The sequence below is a fragment of the Kogia breviceps genome, chromosome 17, assembly GCF_026419965.1.
Source record: "Kogia breviceps isolate mKogBre1 chromosome 17, mKogBre1 haplotype 1, whole genome shotgun sequence".
Lineage (NCBI taxonomy): Eukaryota > Metazoa > Chordata > Mammalia > Artiodactyla > Physeteridae > Kogia > Kogia breviceps.
Window position 1 is genome coordinate 4,966,428 of NC_081326.1, and position 21,905 is coordinate 4,988,332.

Sequence of the window (21,905 nt, forward strand, 5' to 3'; positions counted from 1 at the left end):
CTGTTTTCCAAATGTAGAAAACCTGGAGCTCAATGCAAACTGGAAACCAAATTATATCGGAAACGAAGCAGAGCACTTCCTCAAACACTCAAGGTCTGACCATCCTGCCTCTTCTACAAGGAATGGCCCCCCTCCAGCATTTCTAAAGGACGATATTTTGTTTCTATTTCACTTTCCAACTGGGTATAAAATCTACTAAAAGGGATACAATGAGTCAGAATAAATCAGCTCACTCACCAGACACTCCCAGGTAGTTTTTATTGTTTGCTGAGATTATTCAGCACATTATTTCCAAGTGGCAAAATTCAGGACAATCTGAGAAGAGAATTCCTCCCGTGCCCTCATTAGCTGGACCTCTCTCTCCTCTTCTTTGGTTGCGATGGCCTCAGAGGCAGCCGTTTCCTCTGATCCATCCCCTGGCGTTTCCTCCTCCTGGGGATAGAGGTCCGGGTACTTCTGCATGCACTCCTGCATGGCCTGGAAGGGTCTACACAGTCCGACCCCTTGACATCCTCTGTGCTGCAATGGAAGCAGGAGAAGGCCGCCTTGAACTGTTCCCCACATGGGCCGCTGGCCATCCCCCCAGGCACGGACAGTTGCAGTTGATGTCGCCTCGGTAGGGCAGGATCAGTCCGTGCTCCTCGCACGGATCACTGGGGTCGTCAGCCACCAGCTCCGCGTTGCTTGGCGTTTCACGGTCTTCTTTGGTCACCGATGTGATTCTATCCTTCCTTTCATGCCGGCAGTAGGCCATGGTGCAGCCCAGCGCTCCGACCTCGCGGCGATCGCGGCGGTGGCCGCACGCCATCGGTCCCATCCGTTCAAGGCTGATGTTGAATAACTGATAATGAGTGACCAGACTCGAGTCGTGCCCTGGTAACAAGACCACAAATACCACTTAAAAAAATATTCCAGATAAACGGTATCTCTTTGAATGCCTGGTCTAGTACTTAGAGGCCAGTTTACAATTTTTCAATAAAGTGATTCCTTCTTGGTTGCATTAGTGGCAAGAAAAAGCGGACACTTTATTTATTTATTTTTGGCTGTGTTGGGTCTTCGTTGCTGCGCGTGGGCTTTCTCTAGTTGCAGCGAGCGGGGGCTACTCTTGGTTGCGGTGTGCAGGCTTCTCATTGCGGTGGCTTCTCTTGTTGCAGAGCACGGGCTCTAGGCGCACGGGCTTCAGTAGTCGTGGCTCGTGGGCTCAGTAGTTGTGGCGCATGGGCTTAGCTGCTCCGTGGCATGTGGGATCTTCCCGGACCAGGGCTCGAACCCACGTCCCCTGAATTGGCAGGCGGATTCCTAATCACTGTGCCACCAGGGAAGTCCCCCCAAAAAGGGACACTTGAGAAAGAACAGCAAATCATCCAGGTAAAGATATTTTAAGTACAAACAATGATTTCAGGAGCAAAAGTAAATATGTAATCACTTTCTCCTTAACTTCAACGTCAAACTACTAATGATCATGAACTACAGTTAAAGAATGTAGAAAAAGGAAGGTTCGAAGGAAGGAAATAGCTTTTGTACTTTTTTCAGGTTTACCAGCCAGTTTTTTCCTTCCCAACACTATAGCCGTATTATTTAAAATATAGAATGAAAACCCATATGTATTAAGACATGCTTGTTATTCACACAGCAACCCAGATTTGGAGAGAAAGATTAATAAAAACTAATTATGGCACAGAAATAGAATGAGAATTAGAACTCCAGTTTCTCTCGGTGTTCAATTATATTTTTATCAGCCTTAGAAATTACAAGGGAAAAATCCAAAATCAATAAAACCAGTAATCGATGGAAATGTCTTTTAAAGATGCAGCAGGGCTTCCCTGGTGGCGCAGTGGTTGAGAATCCGCCTGCCGATGCAGGAGACACGGGTTCGTACCCTGGTCCGGGAAGATCCCACATGCCGCGGAGCAACTAAGCCCGTGAGCCATGGCCGCTAGGCCTGTGCGTCCGGAGCCTGTGCTCCGCAACGGGAGAGGCCACAACAGTGAGAGGCCCGCATACCGCAAAAAAAAAAAAAAAAGATGCAGCAATGAATTTAAACTTTCTGCACACAATTTTAACGGTAGTGCTGTTTTTCCCCAACATTTCCTAAATCCGTGGCTTTGAGCCGGGCCCCATGCTGTCAGTCTGCTTTAGCACATCGTGAAGGGAAGAGGGGAAACCCTACTTTTTGAACTGCTTTATAGGATTTTCTAACACAGTGCCTCAGTGTGCGCTTAATATCTTAACACTTGACTTAGAAACCACTTTGAAGCTTTGAATTAGGATCATCAATATAATAATTTGACAGCATTCATTCCCCTTGGTAATAAAAAGTGATTCTTTTTTGGATTCTCTTAACCTTACCAAAAAAACAGAGTATTCAAAGATCTCCAACACAAGTTCTAGCTCAAGGACACTTGTGTTCTAATATATATTCCTAATATATATTTGTGTTTAAAAACATTAATATCCATTAGTCTCATCAATTTCACCGTTATAATTTTATTTATCTTTATTATCAATCTCGTATGAATACTGAGGGTCAAGGAATTGAAGTATAATCCACTTTGAGACCGTCTGTGTCAACAGACTCTCAGCTAAAGCCAGTTAAATATGATTTGAGGTTTCTGAAGAGCCCATGGATTATGAAAAATAAATTAGTCATTAAGAGATCCAAAATGTGGGTGAGGGAAAATATTCCAACCAAAAACACTCTGATAACGAACAGACGTAGAAAACAAACGTATGGTTACCATAAAGGGAACGGGCAGGGGAGGGATAAATTAGGAGTTTGGGATTAATACAATAGATACACACTACTGTATATAAAATAGATAAACAACAAAGACCTACTGTATAGCACAGGGAACCGTAGTCAATATCTTGTAATAACCTATAATGGAAAAGAATCTGAAAAAGATCTGAATCACTTTGCTGTGCACATGAAACTAACACAACATTGAAAATCAAATATTACTTCAGTTTTTTTAAAAAACCTCTGATAAATTAGGAACTGAATAATGACAGAGTCTGTGACACAGTGTAGAGAAGATTACAACAGTAACCTACCACCCAGATCCATCGCACTGAGCCAGAAGAGGAGGGAAAGGAAATAGCACATTTAAGGCATTATTGACAACATTCTGACACACATTTCCACGATAGTTTCTATGGTACAGAAGACACACACCAAAATGTTTCTGCTTGCTTTTTAAAATATATGCATTTTTAAAAGTTTACTCAGAACTGAGTTAATTTAGTAAAGCAAAAATTCGATTTGACTGTTGAAACAGGTGCAGGCAATTGCCTAGACTAATAAAATTAGCTATAAAAACTACTGAAAATGTTAAATGATCTCTTAAAGCTCTAATTTGTCATGGAATAATAATGATGCCATAAGGAGTCAACATTAGGACTGGTACTGAAACCGTGCACCTCAGACTGGGACTTGAACCCACGTGCCCGGACTCGAACCCGGCCAAAACCCACAGCTTTCCAACTGAGATCACACACCTGGCTTCAGAACTTAATGAAACCCAGGTTCTCGAAGTCTCATCACAGAAAGAATTCAGTGAGAAACAAAGTGATAGGTAAGAAGGGGATTTACTTAGAAACACACTCCACAGACAGAGCGTGGACCATCTCAGAAGGCGAGGGCAGCACCAGGGTGTGGAGGTTTTCAGTTCTTATAGGGGTGGGTAATTTCACAGGCTAATGAGGGGGAGGGGTATTCCTGCTATTTCCGGAAGGGGCGGGGATTTCCAGGAACTGGGCCACCGCCCACTTTTTGATCCTTATGGTCGGCCTTGGAACTGTCATGGTGCCTGTGGGTATGTCATTTCGCTTGCCGATGTGTTACGATGAGCATATACTGAGGCTCAAGGTCTAGTGGAAGTCAACTTGTCTGCCATCTTGGACCCGTTTGGTTCTAATCAGTTTACGTCATGTCCTCGGGCTACGTCATTCCTCTAAAGGTTGTGCCCTGCCCCTTTCCCTCCTGTTTCAGTACCCTGATGTAGGTTATTGAGAAATCATGCTCTGTTGTTAATCGCCTGCTCCAAAGTTTCGTGAGATCAGAATTTGTAGTCTCGAGGCCAGATTCTAGGAAGCCAGGAAGTCTGTGTTTTAGGCTCTTCTCACCCAACCCTTCCATTTCTTTGAGAATCCTGGGAATGTCTAGCTAAATGTCACTTCCTCCAGGAAGACTTTCCTGAATTTGCCCAACTCTGAAAATTCGCTGTTGTCTCTTTCTCCTATACTTTTTGGCACACATCCCAGCAGCCTTGTGCAGGCAGAGCAAAGACTGACTCTTCATATTTGAATCCTCAACCTATAACGGTTAACTAATACGCAGCACTCGGCGTGTGCCAGGCGCCATTCTAAACACTGTGTGTTTGTCAACTCACGTCTTTTCTCACAGCAGCCCTCATGTAGGTAGTACTCTGATCTCCATCTTTCAAGAGAGGACACTGAAGCACAGAACTGATAGGTAGGTCACCCCAGACCCCGGAGCTGGCACATCCTAAACGACCTCACCTCTGTCATGCACTAGACAATGGCATTCCATGAACATGCCTCGATTTTGTATTTGACCAACTACCCAAAATCATCCATGGAGAGTTTCCTAAAGTCTCTTCCACACCCTTAACAATTTATTCTTTTAGGGTGCATGTGTGTGTGTGTGTAAAATCTAAACCTTTTTAGCCTCATAAAATGCAAATTTATTTTGAGTGTTAAGACTTCCTACCATACTAATTGCATTCTGGCAGTCTCCCAGGGCCTGGGATAGAAGCTGGGGGCAGCCTGCCTTTTGCTTATAGCAATACAGGGCTGGGCCTAAGCCCAAGTCCCGGTTTCCTCCACTCCTGACAGAAAAGTAGCCAGTCCGTGTGGCTACGGATATGTGCTCTCAGGAAAAAACGTTACTTTCTTAGTTCCTTTTCTTTTTCCTCATTTGTCTTTCTTTTTTTTTTTTCTTTTCACAGGTTGGTTCCTTTTATTTACAGGGTAGCAAAATAGTTCTATTTTTATGCACTTTGCATTTGTTTTCTCTTGCTGCCTGAACAAATCACCACAAACTTCAATACATACAAACTTAAATAATATTGGCTCGCAGTCTGTAGGGCGGAAGGCCCAGTGGGCTCTGTTTGTTTTTCTGTTCCAGGTTTGCACGAAGCAGAAATCAAGGTGTCAGCTTCCCTATTTGGAGGGAGGCTCAGGAGATGGATCTGTGTCCAGGCTCGTTCAGATGTTGGCCGAAGGCAGTTGTTTGCAGCTGTGGCACTGCCGTCTGTCAGCTTCTGGGAGCCTCTACACTCCTTAGCTCACGGACCCCTTCCTCCACCTGAAAGCCAGCAAGTGTCCCTCTCCCACTTGGAACCTCTCTGACCTCCCCCTGTACATCCTCTTGCTGACCCTCTGCTTTCCTTTTTGTCATTTAAAGTCTCATGGGATTACGCTGGGCCCAAACCCATAATCTGGGTTAATCTCCCTAGTTTAAGATTAATTGATAAATTACCTTAACTCCACCTGAAAAGTCCATTCACAGCAGAATCTAAATTAGCATTCGATTGAATAACTGAAGGACAGGAGTCCTGAGGGCATCTTTAGAATCTGCCAGCCACACCTCGTTGACCCTCAAAGTGTAAACATGAAAATGTTTCCTTGACCACAAGTTAAGAATGCTCATGTGTTTTCTTTCTTTTTTTTTTTTTTATAAATTTATTTATTTATTTATTTTTGGCTGCATGGGGTCTTCATTGCTGCACACAGGCTTTCTCTAGTTGCCGTGAGTGTGGGCTACTCTTCGTTGCGGTGCGCGGTGGCTTCTCTTGTTGCAGCGCACGGGCTCTAGGCAAGTGGGCTCAGTAGTTGTGGCTCGCTGGCTCTAGAGCGCAGGCTCAGGAGTTGTGGCGCACGGGCTTAGTTGCTCCACAGCACGTGGGATCTTCCCGGACCGGGGCTCGAACCCGTGTCTCCTACATCAGCAGGCGGATTCTTAACCACTGCGCCACCAGGGAATTTCTGTGTTTTCATTTTTTTACTCCACATATTTTCCAACTTACTAGCTATGGTACCTGTTAACAACAAATACACTGAAACTAGGAATTTAGTTATAATTCTAATAAAAAGACATTTTTACCAGTGGGTGGATTACTTTCTGTAACATCCCTTTATGATGTGTAAATATACCAATTGAATAGAATGATATATAATATGTGAATATGTGTATTAATATCTGGGATTTTTTACTATCAATAAAACTGTCTATAAAAATAATTTCAGCACGATGATTAAATTTTGGCGATTAGATCTGGGCGAGTTGATGGCACATAGCCTCTAGGTCTTGTATGCCTAGAGCATTCCAGAGAGACAGCGTCGATCTTTCTCAAAAATCTCCCCAGTTACCCTCCTGCATCAGACTCTCAGTGTTCACGTTTCCTCTTCTCTGACATTTCCACTGCGGCAACCAAAGGCCATTTCCTCTTGGCCTGTCAACAGTGAAAATTGAAAACAGCTGCTCACCAATCCTTTGGATAATAGGTTCTCTGTGTACATTGGGTTACCAGGTCTTTAAGGTCACCTCCAATACCTGAAGAGGTCACAGAGGTGGAGAGTTTTGAAGTTGAAAGTGGTCTTTGTAATCCTGTAATCCAATTTCCACCCAAGGCCGGGGTCCCGTCTGTAACTCCCGTTCCCCAGCCGTCCTCTGGCCTCTGCACAAACACTTCCAGAACAGCAAATTCGTGATCCCTAAAGCAACATATTTCTCGTTTAGATGACTTGAATTGTTAGAAACGTTATTCTTTTTTTTTTTTTATGGGTATACTATTTTATTATCATTTAAATTTCACCAGGAATGAACTCAAGTACATGCTAGCCATATGTTCAGATTTTTGAAATAAAGATAAAGTGGAAAAACAGCTTAAAGGGTGCAATGTACTTAACACTGCATAATATATTCAGCTAGGCGATCTAGGGGGTGGCATAACTACACACTTAGAAACACTTAGGAGCACAAAAAATATAGGGATAAACCCTGGAATTGGAAGGAAAACCATTTGGGATGGAACAGAGGTCCCTGGTTGCGGACAGAATGTCCCCTTGACTTCAGACTTGAGACAAACCCAGGGAGTCTGTCAGTATACAAAAACCACTGATTTCAGAACAGTAATAGGATAGATTGGCCAGAGCCAATGCAGACTGTGGGGTCCAGTACGAAGCGAGCAGGGTTGGCTGGAGGCTGGAAATGTTGTAGCTGAAACCCAGCATAGGTAGACGAGCAGCCATCTTCTAAAAATCGCGGATTTATACACAAGTTCCTAAGATGCTTTTCCCAAACGGGGTAGAAACATTATTCTTATATTTAACCGGAATCTGACTGTCATTTCTACAGGACCTTCTGAGAATGCATTCATGCATTTTCTTTCACACAATAGTTCACCTATATGAAGAGGTCTCCTGTTCCCCTACACGGTTTATTTAAACTTTATCATTTCTTCATGTGAAACGGTTTACGTTCGTCTTATCCATTTTATTAATGTCTGTATGCTCTTTATTTTGTGAATGCCCCTCTTTTAAAAACTTATTCAAATAATGAAATAAGTGACCTACAGTTACAGTCAAAAATATGATTGACATTTAAAAAACAGAATACCCAGTAACATAAGGAAGGCTCAGAAGAATATAGTATATTTCCATTCTTCTAAATTCAAAATCTATCTTGTTTACAGTTGCATAGATAGATAATATTATTATAAAGAAAAGCCAGTTAACAATTACTATCAAAGTCACTATAGTGCTTAATTCTTGAGAGAGAATGAGGTGTGAATAGGAAAGCCCATGGGGTTGGGTTTAGGGAATGTTTTAGAGTATCAGCAGTGTTTTTTTTGTTTGTTTCTTTGTTTGTTTTGGTTTTGGCCATGTTGTGCAGTTTGTGGGATCTTAGGCCCCCAACCAGGGGTCAAACCTGTGCCCCCAGCAGTGGAATTCAGGAGTCCCTAACCACTGGACCGCCAGGGAATTCCCCTCAACAGTGCTCTATTTCCTGACTCTAGTGGTGATTTCATGATATTCACCTTATAGTTTCATTAATTGTGCATATACTTTTTTTTTTAAGATTCCATATATATGTGTTAGCATACGGTATTTGTTTTTCTCTTTCTGACTTACTTCACTCTGTATGACAGTCTCTAGGTCCATCCACCTCACTACAAATGACTCAGTTTTCTTCCTTTTCATGGCTGAGTAATATTCCATTGTATATATGTGCCACATCTTCTTTATCCATTCATCTGTCGATGGACACTTCGGTTGCTTCCATGTCCTGGATATTGTAAATAGAGCTGCAATGAATATTTTGGTACATGACTCTTTGAATTATGGTTTTCTCAGGGTATATGCCCAGTAGTGGGATTGCTGGGTCATATGGTAGTTCTATTTTTAGTTTTTTAAGGACCCTCCATACTGTTCTCCCTAGTGGCTGTATCAATTTACATTCCCACCAACAGTGCAAGAGGGTTCCCTTTTCTCCACACCCTCTCCAGCATTTATTGTTTCTAGATTTTTTGACGATGGCCATTCTCACTGGTGTGAGATGATATCTCATTGTAGTTTTGATTTGCATTTCTCTAAGGATTAGTGATGTTGAGCATTCTTTCATGTGTTTGTTGGCAATCTGTATATCTTCTTTGGAGAAATGTCTATTTAGGTCATCTGCCCATTTTTGGATTGGGTTGTTTGTTTTTTTGATATTGAGCTGCATGAGTTGCTTGTATGTTTTGGAGATTAATCCTTTGTCAGTTGCTTCATTTGCAAATATTTTCTCCCATTCTGAGGGTCAGAAGAACCTAAGGGCAAGACGGGAATAACGATGCAGACCTACTAGAGAATGGACTTGAGTATATGGGGAGGGGGAAGGGTAAGCTGGGACAAAGTGAGAGAGTGGCATGGACATATATACACTACCAAACGTAAAATAGATAGCTAGTGGGAAGCAGCTGCATAACACAGGGAGGTCAGCTCGGTGCTTTGTGACCACCTAGAGCGGTGGGCTAGGGAGGGTGGGAGGGAGGGAGATGCAAGAGGGAAGAGATATGGGGACATATGTATATGTATAACTGATGCACTTTGTTATAAAGCATGAACTGACACACCATTGTAAAGCAATTCTACTCTAATAAAGATGTTAAAAAAAGAGGAAAAAATTGTGCATATACGTTGTATGCATTTTTCTGAATGTATATTTCACATCTGTTCCTAGTTAGTTATTAGCATTTTTCTCTAAAAATGTGGATGCGCATACATATATATATATATATATTTGTGTGTGTGTGTGTGTGTGTGTGTGTGTGTGTGTGTGTGTGTGTGTGTGTGTGTGTGGTACGCGGGCCTCTCACTGCTGTGGCCTCTCCCGTTGTGGAGCACAGGCTCCGGACGCGCAGGCTCAGCGGCCACGGCTCACGGGCCCAGCCACTCCGTGGCATGTGGGATGTTCCCGGACCGGGGCATGAACCCGTGTCCCCTGCATCGGCAGGCGGATTCTCAACCACTGCGCCACCAGCGAAGCCCTGGATGCATATATTTTGACTGAACAATTCACTTTCTAGAAAATTGTCTCAAGCGAATAATTAAGAATATGCACAAAATCTAGCTCAGTGTATGTTTAATGCAGTAATGATTATAATAGGCAAAAAAAAAAAGGCCCAGAGTAAATTAAATACCCAAAGTTAGATTGAGTTATTTATGATATATGTATGTATTGATAGAAAAACAGTTATGATTATTTTTTTGCTAAATATAAAAAAATAAGATAAAAACCTGTATCCTTACATTTTTAGAAAATCTGAAAAGGACTTCAATGAAATATTAAGATCATCTCTTAGAGGTTTAATATGGTTTATTTTTATTTTCTTCCTCTTTTCCATCTCTGCTTTTAGATTACTCTATAATGATGTGTGCACAGTACAATTTTGTAATACAAGTATTATTAAAAACAAAAATAGAATGGACCTCATGGACATAATACTCTAAATGTGTTGTGGATCCTGGTGACTTGCCTCCTACATAGAGTCCGTGTGCAGCAAGTTTTGAGCAGTGTTTGTAGAAGCAGCTATAGGACACTGTGTGAGAAAAGAAATGGGAATAGTCAAGTGAAATACCAGAGCAGCTGAATTCAAACCACACCTTTTTTAATTTAGGTTTTTAAAATCAAAGTTATTTAACAGCATCAAGAGTCAAGTAGTCTTGTCAAAGCCTTGGTAGGAGAAAAGAAAGCACCGGGCTCCTCTCTCCCCCTATTTTCCACTTCCCAGATGCAACAATTTCAAACCTTTCTGCTGATTCTTGTAGTACGTGCCTCCCTATTCTAAACAACAGGTGGCTAAGGCTTCATCTTGTAGCGTGAAGCATTATCCATTGATTTCCCACTACAGGAGATAAAGATTTCTCTCTTTTCACTACTACACACATGCACAGCCCTGTCCTCCCAACTTCGCAAGACCACGATTTAGCTTGTAAACATTTAATGTTTACATCATCATGACAAGAACGCAACACGGCTGCGTCATGCATTCGTCACTGAAAACCTTTCTGTTTGCCTTGGCGTTAGTAATTGTTTCCATTTATTTGCCTGGTTTTCAATGTTCTTATCTTCCTCGGTTGTACAAACCCCAAACTCATGCCCAGTTGTATAAGCCTCCTCTCAGTTCATTCAATACATTCTCTATTGACCATGTTAACATTTTTTTTTTTAAAGAAATCTTTCCCAGAGATCCTCTCATCAGAGCTGGCTGCTCACTCGGACCTCTTTTGTCATCCTGGGTATTTTCCTGGCACTTCTCTCTTGTGTTGACCTGTGTCCTGGATCCCGTGACGTCCTCCGTCTTGAGATGTGTCCTCCCATATTCTGGTGGGACACATTCCTTTGTAGCTTCCTAAACAGAGCTGCATGGAAAGTCATTTCTTTCGCTGTTTCAAATGTCCCCAAAGGCTTCATTCTACCTTTGCACTTAATTGATGATTTCTGTAAGCACAGAACTCTAAGCTGGAATCATTTTCTCTCAGAATTCGGAAAGCATTGCTCCCCGCCTCCCAGTTTCCAGTGTTGCAAAGTCCGACACCAGTTAGATTCTTGAATTTTTACAGGTAGTCTTGAGTTCTTCAGTTTGGGAACTGTCTTGACTTCTTTCTTTAATAATTTTTTTCACCTCCATTTTTATACTTCTTTCCTCCTGAGTCCTCCCTTATCCAGATGTTGAAACTTCTGGAAGAGCCTTAATTTTCTTATCTTTCCTATCCATTTTCCATACTTTGTCTTTTGCTCTGCTTTCTGAAAGCTTTGTTCAAATTTATCTCCCAATCATTCTATTGAGGTTTCCATTTCTGCTATTACATTTTTAATTTCCAAAAGCACTTATTTTGATCTGTGAATGCTCTTTTTTTTGGTAGTACCCTATTCTTAGCTCATCAGTGAAATAGCTTCCCTTATCTCTCTGATAATCGTTTCTTTTTTATTATTATTTTTATCTTCCTTTTGTATTGTCTCTGTTTCTTCCAAATTGCTTTTCTTTGTACCCCCTTGTTTTGATCTCTTATTTTCTGTGATTCTTGGCTGGATACCAAGAAGCTGATTGGAAACTCTACAAAAGAGAGAAGGGCTTGTCAATTATGGGTGTCACTGTAAGGTCATCTGGCTGAGCCAATTAGCTGGAGAATCTCCAATGTTCATACCTTTAGACCTTTCTTCCTGGAGTTATTTGGCTTGACAGAGAAGAATTTTCTAATCTCTGCCTGAAACCAAGCAGGACCCTGTGGGGTTCCTGGGCACGGAAGCCTTTCCGTGTTCCCCATTTCTTGTATGTAGGGAACACACTCCAGCCTCCATGACCTTCCCTGAGTCCCAAAGGGCAGATTTGAACAACCTCTAATCAGGGAAGGGAGGGGATACAGAGACAAGGGAGGAACAGCCAAAAACAACAGTGCAGCCTTAGGGCAGAGTCCTGGTTCCCCCTCAAGGGATACACACAACAATATCTTCGAGTTCTTTACAGAACTAAAATCCCCAACAATGGAAGATGTCAGCATTCTTCATTCCAGAGAAGATCACCCGGAGGCCAGATTAAAGGAGCGCAGGCCCCGCAAACACCCTAATCTTACCAGCAACCCTGTCCTTGAACCAGTGCTATAAAACTCCTCACCAAGTTCTCCTGGGCTGGGAAGCACCGTTTTTTGAGGGCAAGAGCTCGAGCTCACGGTGTCCCTCTTTGCCTGGCAGAGCAATCAAGCGATTCTTTTCGACTTCACCCAAAACTCTGTCTCCGAGATTCAATTAGGCACCCGTGCACAGAGTCTGGGTTTTCAGCACCGCGCCTAGAGTGAAGAGGCTAGCATCCTAGGTCTGGCGGGGGTGGGGGGGAGTAGACTTGGTGTTAAGGGGGGTCTCAGTGTCAACATGCTGACACATAATCCCCCTGTTTTCAATAGAGAACACCAGCTTTCGGCGCTACCAGGAGCCCTCAGGTTCAGCCAGAGATTCACGAGTTTACCCACTCCAGACGCTAACATCCAGTCTTTCCCAAAACAGGAGGGGAAACTGGGAGTATCAATTTCTTAAAAACACTTTCATGGAGTCTTTCGGTTTCTAGCTCCCCTCTCAGCCATCTTCCAGGGGTCCTTGGTGCTGTCAATCCTCAGCTTCGGGGATTTTGTCCAACATAACTCAGGTGCTTCCCAGCTTTCCCACAGCCAACCGAGACTCAGCTTTCTTAAGTCTGCTAGACCAGTAACAATTCACCCATCTGCTTTCTAGCTTCCAGTTATCTTCTCTCCCTTTTCTTTGCCCTTGACAGTATATATATATATATATATATATATATATATATTTAATAATCCGATTTATTAGGGATTTGGCAATGTGCATGGATAAACATGTGTGTCTAATCCGCCATCTTAATTGGAAACTACCCATATGCTTTGTCATATGAACTTCTCTCATTACAAGTTTTTCCATATTTTACACGTTCCAATCTATTCCCTGAAAAAAACCAAAAAGTAGGCATATATACTTTCAAATATTAGCCTTGTGCTTTTTTGCTCATTTTTCACCGTTTAAAGGTAATTTGGAAACTCAATCATGTGGTAGAAATGATAATAACAATAAAGAGAGCTACTATTTTATGTGTATCCAGCACTCTACTAGATGAAAGCAATACGTACCCCTCATAAATCTGCGTTATCTGCACGTCTGATAGCTATGTTCTTTGTCTTCATTTAAGGCATGGGTTGGGAAACTACAGCCATGGCCCAAACCTGGCCTGCTGCCTGTTTTTGTAAGTAGTTTCATGGGAGCTCATTTGTCTGCATATTGTTTATGGCAGAATTGAACACATGCAACAGAGAGCATATGATTTGTAAAGCCTCAACTACTTACTCTTTGGCCCTTTAAGATGAAGTGTGCCAACCCCTGCTTTAAGTTATTGATAAAACATATTAAATATGACAAGACTGGATCTAATCCCATTAAGTGAGGCACTAACCTCCCTGTCGGCTGTGACATTGATTAATTAACCAGGACAATTACATAACGAGCAATAAGTCTACTTAACTGCATGGTTTTTAGATTATACATATCAATTATAGAAGGTAAACACTTAAAATTTAATGCTGACCTTAAACTGAATATATAGTCTTATGAGATAAGAAATCCCCATTTCCCTTTGCATTTGCCCAGTGATAACATTCAAACACAAAAGAATCACTGTAGAAACACATTTGGGTACAGGTTTCCCTAACCCTGTGCATGGGATTCTAAGGAACGTGGAATTCTAAGGGATTCTCGGAACTCACAAAATGGGTTCTAAGGAATATTAGACCTGTGGAAGAAAAAAAGGATTAATGCTACAAGGTTGTAAAATATCGTTTACTAACTTCTCCCTCTTGGAGATGACCAATATGTTAGCACAGGAAAGATTTTGAAAATTCCCGCAGTAGAAAAATCTGAATACCTTTGTTTATGCAAACGTTACCCATTGGAAATGATCTCTTCCCATTCCGAGACTCTGTGATTCCATCTTACCTGCATTCATATCATTAGAAACATTGTCAAATGCTTTGCTGACATCATGGGTACTACGTAAAATGATTTAAAATATTTTTCGCGGTTTTCAGAAACTCTAACTTTATGGTTCTCTGGGTTTGATAGCAGTGTTTTTCGTGGAAGCTGGTCGAGGTGTTTGTCACTCAGAATCATCAGTCATCAGGATAATCCAAATTAAAGTCACAAAGAGATACCACGACACACCCACTAAAACGGCTAAAAGTAAAAAGATTGACTCCGTCACGTGTTGACAAAGCTGTGGAGCCATTAGGACAGTTGTACATTTCTGTTAGGACTACAGAGTGGTACAAACACTTTGCAAACAGTTTGGCAATTCCTTAAAAAGTGTGACATATACTCACCATGACTCGGCAGTTCAATTCCTAGGTATTTACCCAAAGACATGAAAATGTACGCTCCCACAAAAATTTGTCCTTGAATGTTCAGGAGCTCATTATAATAACCAAAATTGTTCAGTAATACCCGAATGCATAAACAAATTATGGTGTACTTACGCAACAGAATGCTATTTGGCAGTGAAAACAGAGAACAGAGGCTAAATGCAGCCACATGGATGGCGCTAAGATAATTAGGCTCAGCAAGAGTCAGACACAAAAGAGTGAACGCTGTATAACCACATTTTATGAAATTCTAGACAGGTGGAAGCAATGTATAGGAACAGAAAGCAGATCAGTGCCTTCCTAAGGTTTGCAGTACAGGTGGGGCAAGATGGAAATGTTCCTAGACCTAATAAGGATGGAAATTTCGCAGTTGAATATACTTGTCAGAACTGTACACTTAGAATGGGTGTATTTTATTGTATGCAAATTATACCTCAGTAAAGTTGATTTCTTAAAAGTGTACATACAGAAACTGATTTAGTTTGTTGTAGAGGGAAAACTAACACACTATTGTAAAACAATTATACTCCAATAAAGATGTTAAAAAAAAAAAAAAAAGTGTACATACAGAAATAGAAAAAAAATCCAGAAGTACATACTTAGGTGGTGGAATTACGGGTGAGTTTTACTCCCTTTATTTCGCTCTTCTGTGTAACCTAGCACTGCCACGATTATATATAATGTTAGTGATTTAAAAAGATTAAAATAAAAATGGTATCTATTCATTAAAAAAGGAAAAGCCATGTATGTGTTTTTCTCACCCCCCAGAGTAACTTTCTCATCTTCTCATGAGAGCAAGGACAGGTTTATTCATCCCTTAATCTCCTTAATCCAACTGTAGAAACCCTAGTCCAGGTGCCTGAGCACAGCAGCCCTTCACATCTGGTGACTTGAACCGAAGTGTTAGATTCCCTTTAGATTCATCCATACCTACTGCCTGGCCTGCTGCTTCTTGAGAATCATTTAGCACTTTCTCCATCGATGCTCTCTTTCTTAACTATTGTCCTCCACCTAGTTTTATAGCTCTACAGAGTGTATCAACGATAAGCTAGAGATGGGGGGGAATTAAAGCGGCAAGTAAAAAAGATTTTACTCAAGAACTATTGCAATGGGGGAAAAGAAATCTCAGTATGAAACTAGGCTCCACTCCAAAGACAACGAGGAAAAGTGAGGATTCACAGCCAAGAAGCAGGGTGAGAATTACTAAGACAAAACATCAGGAGTGGAGGTCATTCCGGCTAAAGTGAGATCACATATCATCTGGGGCACCTGGAGGGTGAGGAGTTCGATCGGATACCGAGGGTAGCGATTCTCGCTACACGGACCTAGGATCCCTGCTCGTGGTCTCAAGACGGCCCAGGGGAGGGAGGGCTCCCAGGAGCCTGATTCAGGTGTGGTCTTTGCCAGGTGTCGTCTGCCCCGCGTCGGCAGGCCCTCCCTCCCTTGTAAGAGCCAGGCAGGTAGCAGTCCCTGCAGGGAGTCCCGGGCTGCCATGACAACATCCTCCCAGAGGAGGGCTGTTGCCCTTCCCTGGCCCTGAGCCCACTTCCTGCTGGTGACAGGGCTCCCCCCACCCCCAACATGGGGAGAATCACTTGTGCGATTCCCTCCTCCCAGTCCCTTCGCTCCTTGAAATCTTCTGGTTTGCCCTTTTCATTCCTCAGGCAGCAAGAGCAGCCTGCGTTCACATCACGGCCCTGTGGCTGGTGCCTCCTGCAAGAGAAGATAAAGGAAGTATCTAGTCCGTCCCGTACAGCACGTGGGGCTCCCCTGGGCGGGGGTGACAGACCTGATAAAGTGAATCAGCGACAACAACGGGAGAGTTCCCAGGCAGCGGAAGTAAACTCTAACACACCAGGAAACCAGCCAGACAGGAGGCAGCGGGCCGGCAAAGGTTCGTGTGTGTCTCACCAACTTGCTTCGCCGCAGTGCTTCCTCTAATGTTGTTGTCGTTTTTAACCGTAGTCTTTTAAGCACGATGTCAACGAATCGTCTCAAAGAACTGCTGAAAAGGTGCCACGTTCAGGGAAGGTAGCCAGGAGCCTTGCACCCCTGCCCAGCTGTGCTTCTGTTGCCGGGACGTGCAGGGGGCCTCACGGGGGGGCACAAAGTCCTGGTGGCCCTGGTGCGGACAGGACTGACAGCTGGGATTAGCCCTGGGCTGTGGGCTCTCTCTGGTCCAGGCGACGAGAAGCGACCCAGACACGTGCTTAACTGGAGGGCGTGCTTATACGGATTCTGTGTCTCCTCCCATACAATGTGCCGCCTTCCTGACTCTAAATGTTTACCTTTGTGAAGAAGGAAGACAAGGAAATATAGTCACCTCTGTAGGACTCATGGAGCTGCATATAGATCAGTTGCTAAATAATTTTCAGTTGTTTTAGTTCTTCTAGAAAACGATCAACCTGATGTAATTCTCATGGGGAAATCTGCGGTGTTGGAAATGCCGCAGAGCTAGCAAGGTCACTGTCATATTCAATATTGGATAAGAGCGTCTGTGCAGGATGAAGAGGGATATTTGGTGGAGAAATAAACCCTTGAGCCCTGTGCGGGATAGTCTCTGTGAATGAGTGTTCAGGGCTGAACAGAGGGTTAATGGGAGAGAGAGACAAAATAATCCAAAGGTTTGAAAAATACAAACCTTTCCTCTTTCCCTCGTTATGTCCTATTTCACTTAAAGGGCAGGCTTTTTAACATGCCCTGTCTATTATCAGTATAACAGGCAAGAGTAGGAGTCCTTACCGTTAAACAGCTGCTAACTAGAACTCTTTGAGACCTGGTGTGGGTTCTTCCCTTTTCAGATCAGTGCTGTTTTGTCTGCATAGAAGGGACACACGGTCATTAAGTGGGATCAGGAGATTAGCCTCCTAAATTCTTAATTAAGTATCAGATTGAAGGAGCTACTCATTCTTCTGAAAACGGCCATTTTGCCTGCAATCTATGGCTTTAGTAACTAAATAAAATATCGTCAAGTCATGATCTCCATTTACTCCAGAACAGGAAATTCATTTATTCTACAAAGGAGAGAAATACAGACTCATATAAGTTTTAAAATTCAAAAACAAATTTTTAATGCATTTTTGCTGACCAAAATGTTTTCTTAGTATTTCTGTAAAGCAGGCCTCTACAATAAGACTGTTCTCAAGATCCATTACAATGTCATTACATGAAAGTAAAATCAAAATCAAAATATATGTATTACCGACTTTTCTATTTTGGTCAAATCTATTTATGGGGGGGGTGGGTAAAATACAGTAAGGTGTTCTCCAGCAGTCTTCCCTGAGAAATAAAAATAAAATCGTGCTTTTGGAATACTATAATTTGTGTATTCCTGAAAAAAAGCTGAAGACTATTTGAATTTGTTCATCAAAGTAATGAGACAAATAGGCTTGATAGGTTGACAGCTTAAATGCATGCTTTTCATTTTCATCAAATGTATGTCTTCATTCTGAGTGTATAGTAAGTCGTTATGTGGGATTTATTGGCACCCGTTATTAGGCAGGGAAAGGTTAGATATGGCTCAAGAGCCTCAGGACTCTGGTGACAATCTGTCTCAGGGCCTAACTTTTGGAAACAGCCGGTCCCTGAGAATTTCTTGGTTCTGCTTTTGTCCCAGTCAACCCAGTGGAGCAACCCAGTGAATTCCAGTGGTACTGAATTTCTCCTGGAACTGTAAGTGCTGCATGGAGTCGACACAGAAGGGGGCTCTGGCTCATGTGGGACCCACCCGGAGTTCACAGTACCTTCTAGCAGGTCAGAGATGCCTGCTCAGCAAGTACCTGCTTTGGTTCATGGATGCAATTTTTAACGCAGGGGAGAAAGCAAACCACTGTCTACCCAGGTTTCCACCTATTTTGGAAATATGAAAAATTCCCAGGCTGGCCCTTGACTGGACTCCTTCCTCCAAGCATCTTCTCAAAGTTTGGTCTGTAAAAGTGGAAGCTAAGTTATGGGAGGGAGCTTAAATCTACCCCGTTTTCCTCCTAACTTTCTGAGATTTCCTATTTTCCACCAAGATAGAAGAATTAGTGGAAAAACTCTTACTATAATGTTTTGCACCTCTTTGTATACAATCCAGACTCAAAAGTGGAAGAGAGATGTTTGTGGAAACTTAAAAACAAAGGAAAACAAAATAAACCCCCAGATTCTTAGATCTCCAGTTGGTGAATCCCAGACCTTTGCAACTCTCTTGAATCTCCCGTTTTTAAAAGTACTTAATTCTGGAAAAACTCATCAAAGAAAGGTTTCATTCCAGTTGAGTTTAAGATAAAGCCTGGGGGAGGAGGATGAAAGTACATAAATTTGAAACTTGATTCAAATTGTTCTCCAGATTCTCTGATTCTCTCCTTCCTTTTTCTTCCTTACTTGAAGTGCATTTTTTTTGAGAGTCAAACCTTAGTTTATAAGGGCATGAGCTGCAACAGCCATTCAGGGCTTTCCCCTGCATTTCTCTTTCTCTCTCTTTTCCTTCTTCTTGCCCTTTGCTCCCTCCTCTGCCCAACTCCATCCCAAGTCTCAAGTACAGTTAAGTTCCCTACATACAAACGAGTTCTGTTCCAAGAGTGCATTTGTAAGTCCAATATGTTCCTAAGTCCAACAGTGTTACTCTAGGTAGCGAGCTAACACAATCGGCTATCGAGTACTGTACTGTAACAGGTTTATAATACTTTTCACACAAATGATACATTAAAAAAAACACGAAAACATTTTTAACCTTACAGTACAGAACCTTGGAAGGTGCAGTAGGACAGCACAACAGCTGGCATCCAGGGGCTGGCATCGAGTGAACAGGCAGGAAGAGTTACTGGCTGGAGGAGGGAGAGGAGGTGGTCGAGGGTAGAGCTGAAGGATCGTCAGCAATAGGAGACGGAGGGCGAGCTGCGATGTCACTCATGCCTGACGCTGATGGCACAGGTTCTGGTTCCTCGCTGGAACCAGATGCACGTCTGAATCTTTGAAAGTTGGTATCTTGAAGGTTCGTATGTAGGGGACTTACTCTATTTTGTTCCTAAATTATTTAGTCGTTATACATTTTCCCTCAGTGTTTCGGAGTCTCTTTCTCATAAGTACCCTAAGGAGCTCACCATGCTTCCTCCAGACTCAGCCAGGAGAGAACATTGGATTCCTCCCCCTTCCTTTCTCATCCACCCCATGAACAGAGAGATCATGGCTCCAATCATCTCTCCAGAAACCAAGGCTGCTTCTGAAGCTCATTCTGGTGCAAGGAATTTTCAGTGAACGTCAAGAGAGACAAACGCAGCCTTGTCCCCGAGCAGAACTGGTAGCTTCTGTGCAAGTTTATCTGCACATAGACTCATCCCCCTCCACACACACACACACCCCCTTGGCCAAATCCCTACCCCCCTTGGACTCACGATTTAGGACTTGGAAAGTTCTGAGGGAGTATCATCTATCCTACATCCTCAGGAATGCATCTAGTAATAACTTCCTCACCCCAAGGAAGCAATTCAGGCACAGTGGAACTTGGAAAATTTTCAAATCAGAGCTCTTATTCTTAGCAGACGTCTCCAGAATTGCATTGAACCAAATTCATGAATTTTCACTTACAGAAGTCACAAATTCTTTTGTCTCAAATCATGCCATTTAAAAAATAATTCGGATTTCTTAATTAGATAGAATAGGTAATATAATAATTGGCTTGCTTACAAAGTTTATGTCACTTTGCTTAATAATTGCTATTCACTAGAAATATCAGTGAGTAAAACATACACTCCTCCTCTGTTTTCATTTCAATCATTTAGTGGAAAAGAAAAATAAGTTGAGATATCTTGAGTTACACTCAAATAACAGAAAAAAAATATTTTCAAGGGAGTTCTTTGTAGAAATGTTGATGTACTGGTTCTTAGCTAAGAAGAATCCACTTAAGAAAATATTCTTAGTGGTCTATGGAACAACATTAAATTCAGGAGAGCACTCTTGGGTAAAAACTGAAGTATCAGATTGCAATGTCTAACTTCATTTATATGATTATTATTGTGCTGACCTTCAAATCAATATTTCTACATAAAGAAGAAAGAAGTTTCCCTGGGTAATAATGCATTCCCGGGACTTAATCTTGATTTTCATATCTGAATGTCATTTCTAAACCTACCAAATGTAGATAATGACAAAGTGAGTCACAAGACTTCCTCTTACAAACCAAGCATGCTGTGGTGAGGTTGAAGTTTTAAATTCCTCTCCAGAGTCCCTTTTCACAAATCTCAAATTTGATGCATTTAAAGATGATGCAATTTTTTAAACGGATGCCAAAAACACAGCTTGATTAATATCTACCAAATAATGTTTTTCAACCTGACGAGTCATTTATATAGTCTGGTGAAAATTTGGAATTCAAGTATAGGGATATGCCCTAAATCCGATCTCATACAGGGATACTGTACACATACTCTGCAGATGTCAGCTTGAACTTACAAACCTTTCCCAGGAAACTTTGTGTAGCTCAGTGCAATTTTGGAGCTTCTGTGATTCCCCCGATCTATAGCTAAAGGTCAGCTTGGGAAGGGTCGTTACAAATTTCTCCATTTCAGAACTGTCCCTAGGAAACGGGGAAAGGATGGATGACCTCCAGGATGGGCCTCGCCATATTCTGAATTCAGACACAGTTGTAGAGAGTTTCCTAAATAGCTTATTATAACTCCACCACCATGCGGATCCAACTGTGTTAGGTTAAATCAAAGAATAACAATAGGCGCAAGCACGCGCTTGTGAATATCTGCTCTCATTTACAACCTGAGAAACAAAAAGTAATTTGCGGGCTTCCCTGGTGGCGCAGTGGTTGCGAGTCCGCCTGCCGATGCAGGGGACACGGGTTCGTGCCCCGGTCCGGGAGGATCCCACGTGCCGCGGAGCGGCTGGGCCCGTGAGCCGTGGCCGCTGGGCCTGCGCGTCCGGAGCCTGTGCTCCGCAACGGGAGAGGCCACAACAGTGAGAGGCCCGCGTACCGCAAAAAAAAAAAGTAATTTGCTTTTGTGGGTCATTATTGTTTGATGTCCGTTCTTCAACAGCATATTCAGTGATTCCTTAATACTTTGATAAAGTTACTGCACTTCAGGGCAAGATAGTATAGGCACATGTATATGCTATGTAAATATGTAGAAACTTCTGGTTAATGAGTCTCAGAGTAGCACACTAATAAGCCCTGTTCTGTTCAGTCATGTCTGCTTCAAGGACCCATACTGAAAAGCCTTATTCTTTAAAGTCAAAGACCTTGAGAACTTTGTGTTTAAAACCATATCAGGGACTACAAAAACAAAACAAATAAGCTGTAGGCTGGGTCGAATCAGAATGGAGAGCCTGGTTACACAGCCTCACTTCAGCCTGGGAACAATGAAATTCTTTTCCTTCTCTGATAGGTCCCATCGTAATTTTCCCACTTCTATTCGAACTAGTCAACACTCTGTTAA

At 42.3% G+C, this 21,905-nt stretch overlaps 1 pseudogene; it reads right to left on the reverse strand.

Annotated features, from left to right (window-relative positions):
• Positions 1-285: 285 nt before the first annotated feature.
• On the reverse strand, positions 286-754 carry LOC131744273 (mitochondrial intermembrane space import and assembly protein 40 pseudogene; annotated as a pseudogene).
• Positions 755-21,905: the final 21,151 nt, after the last annotated feature.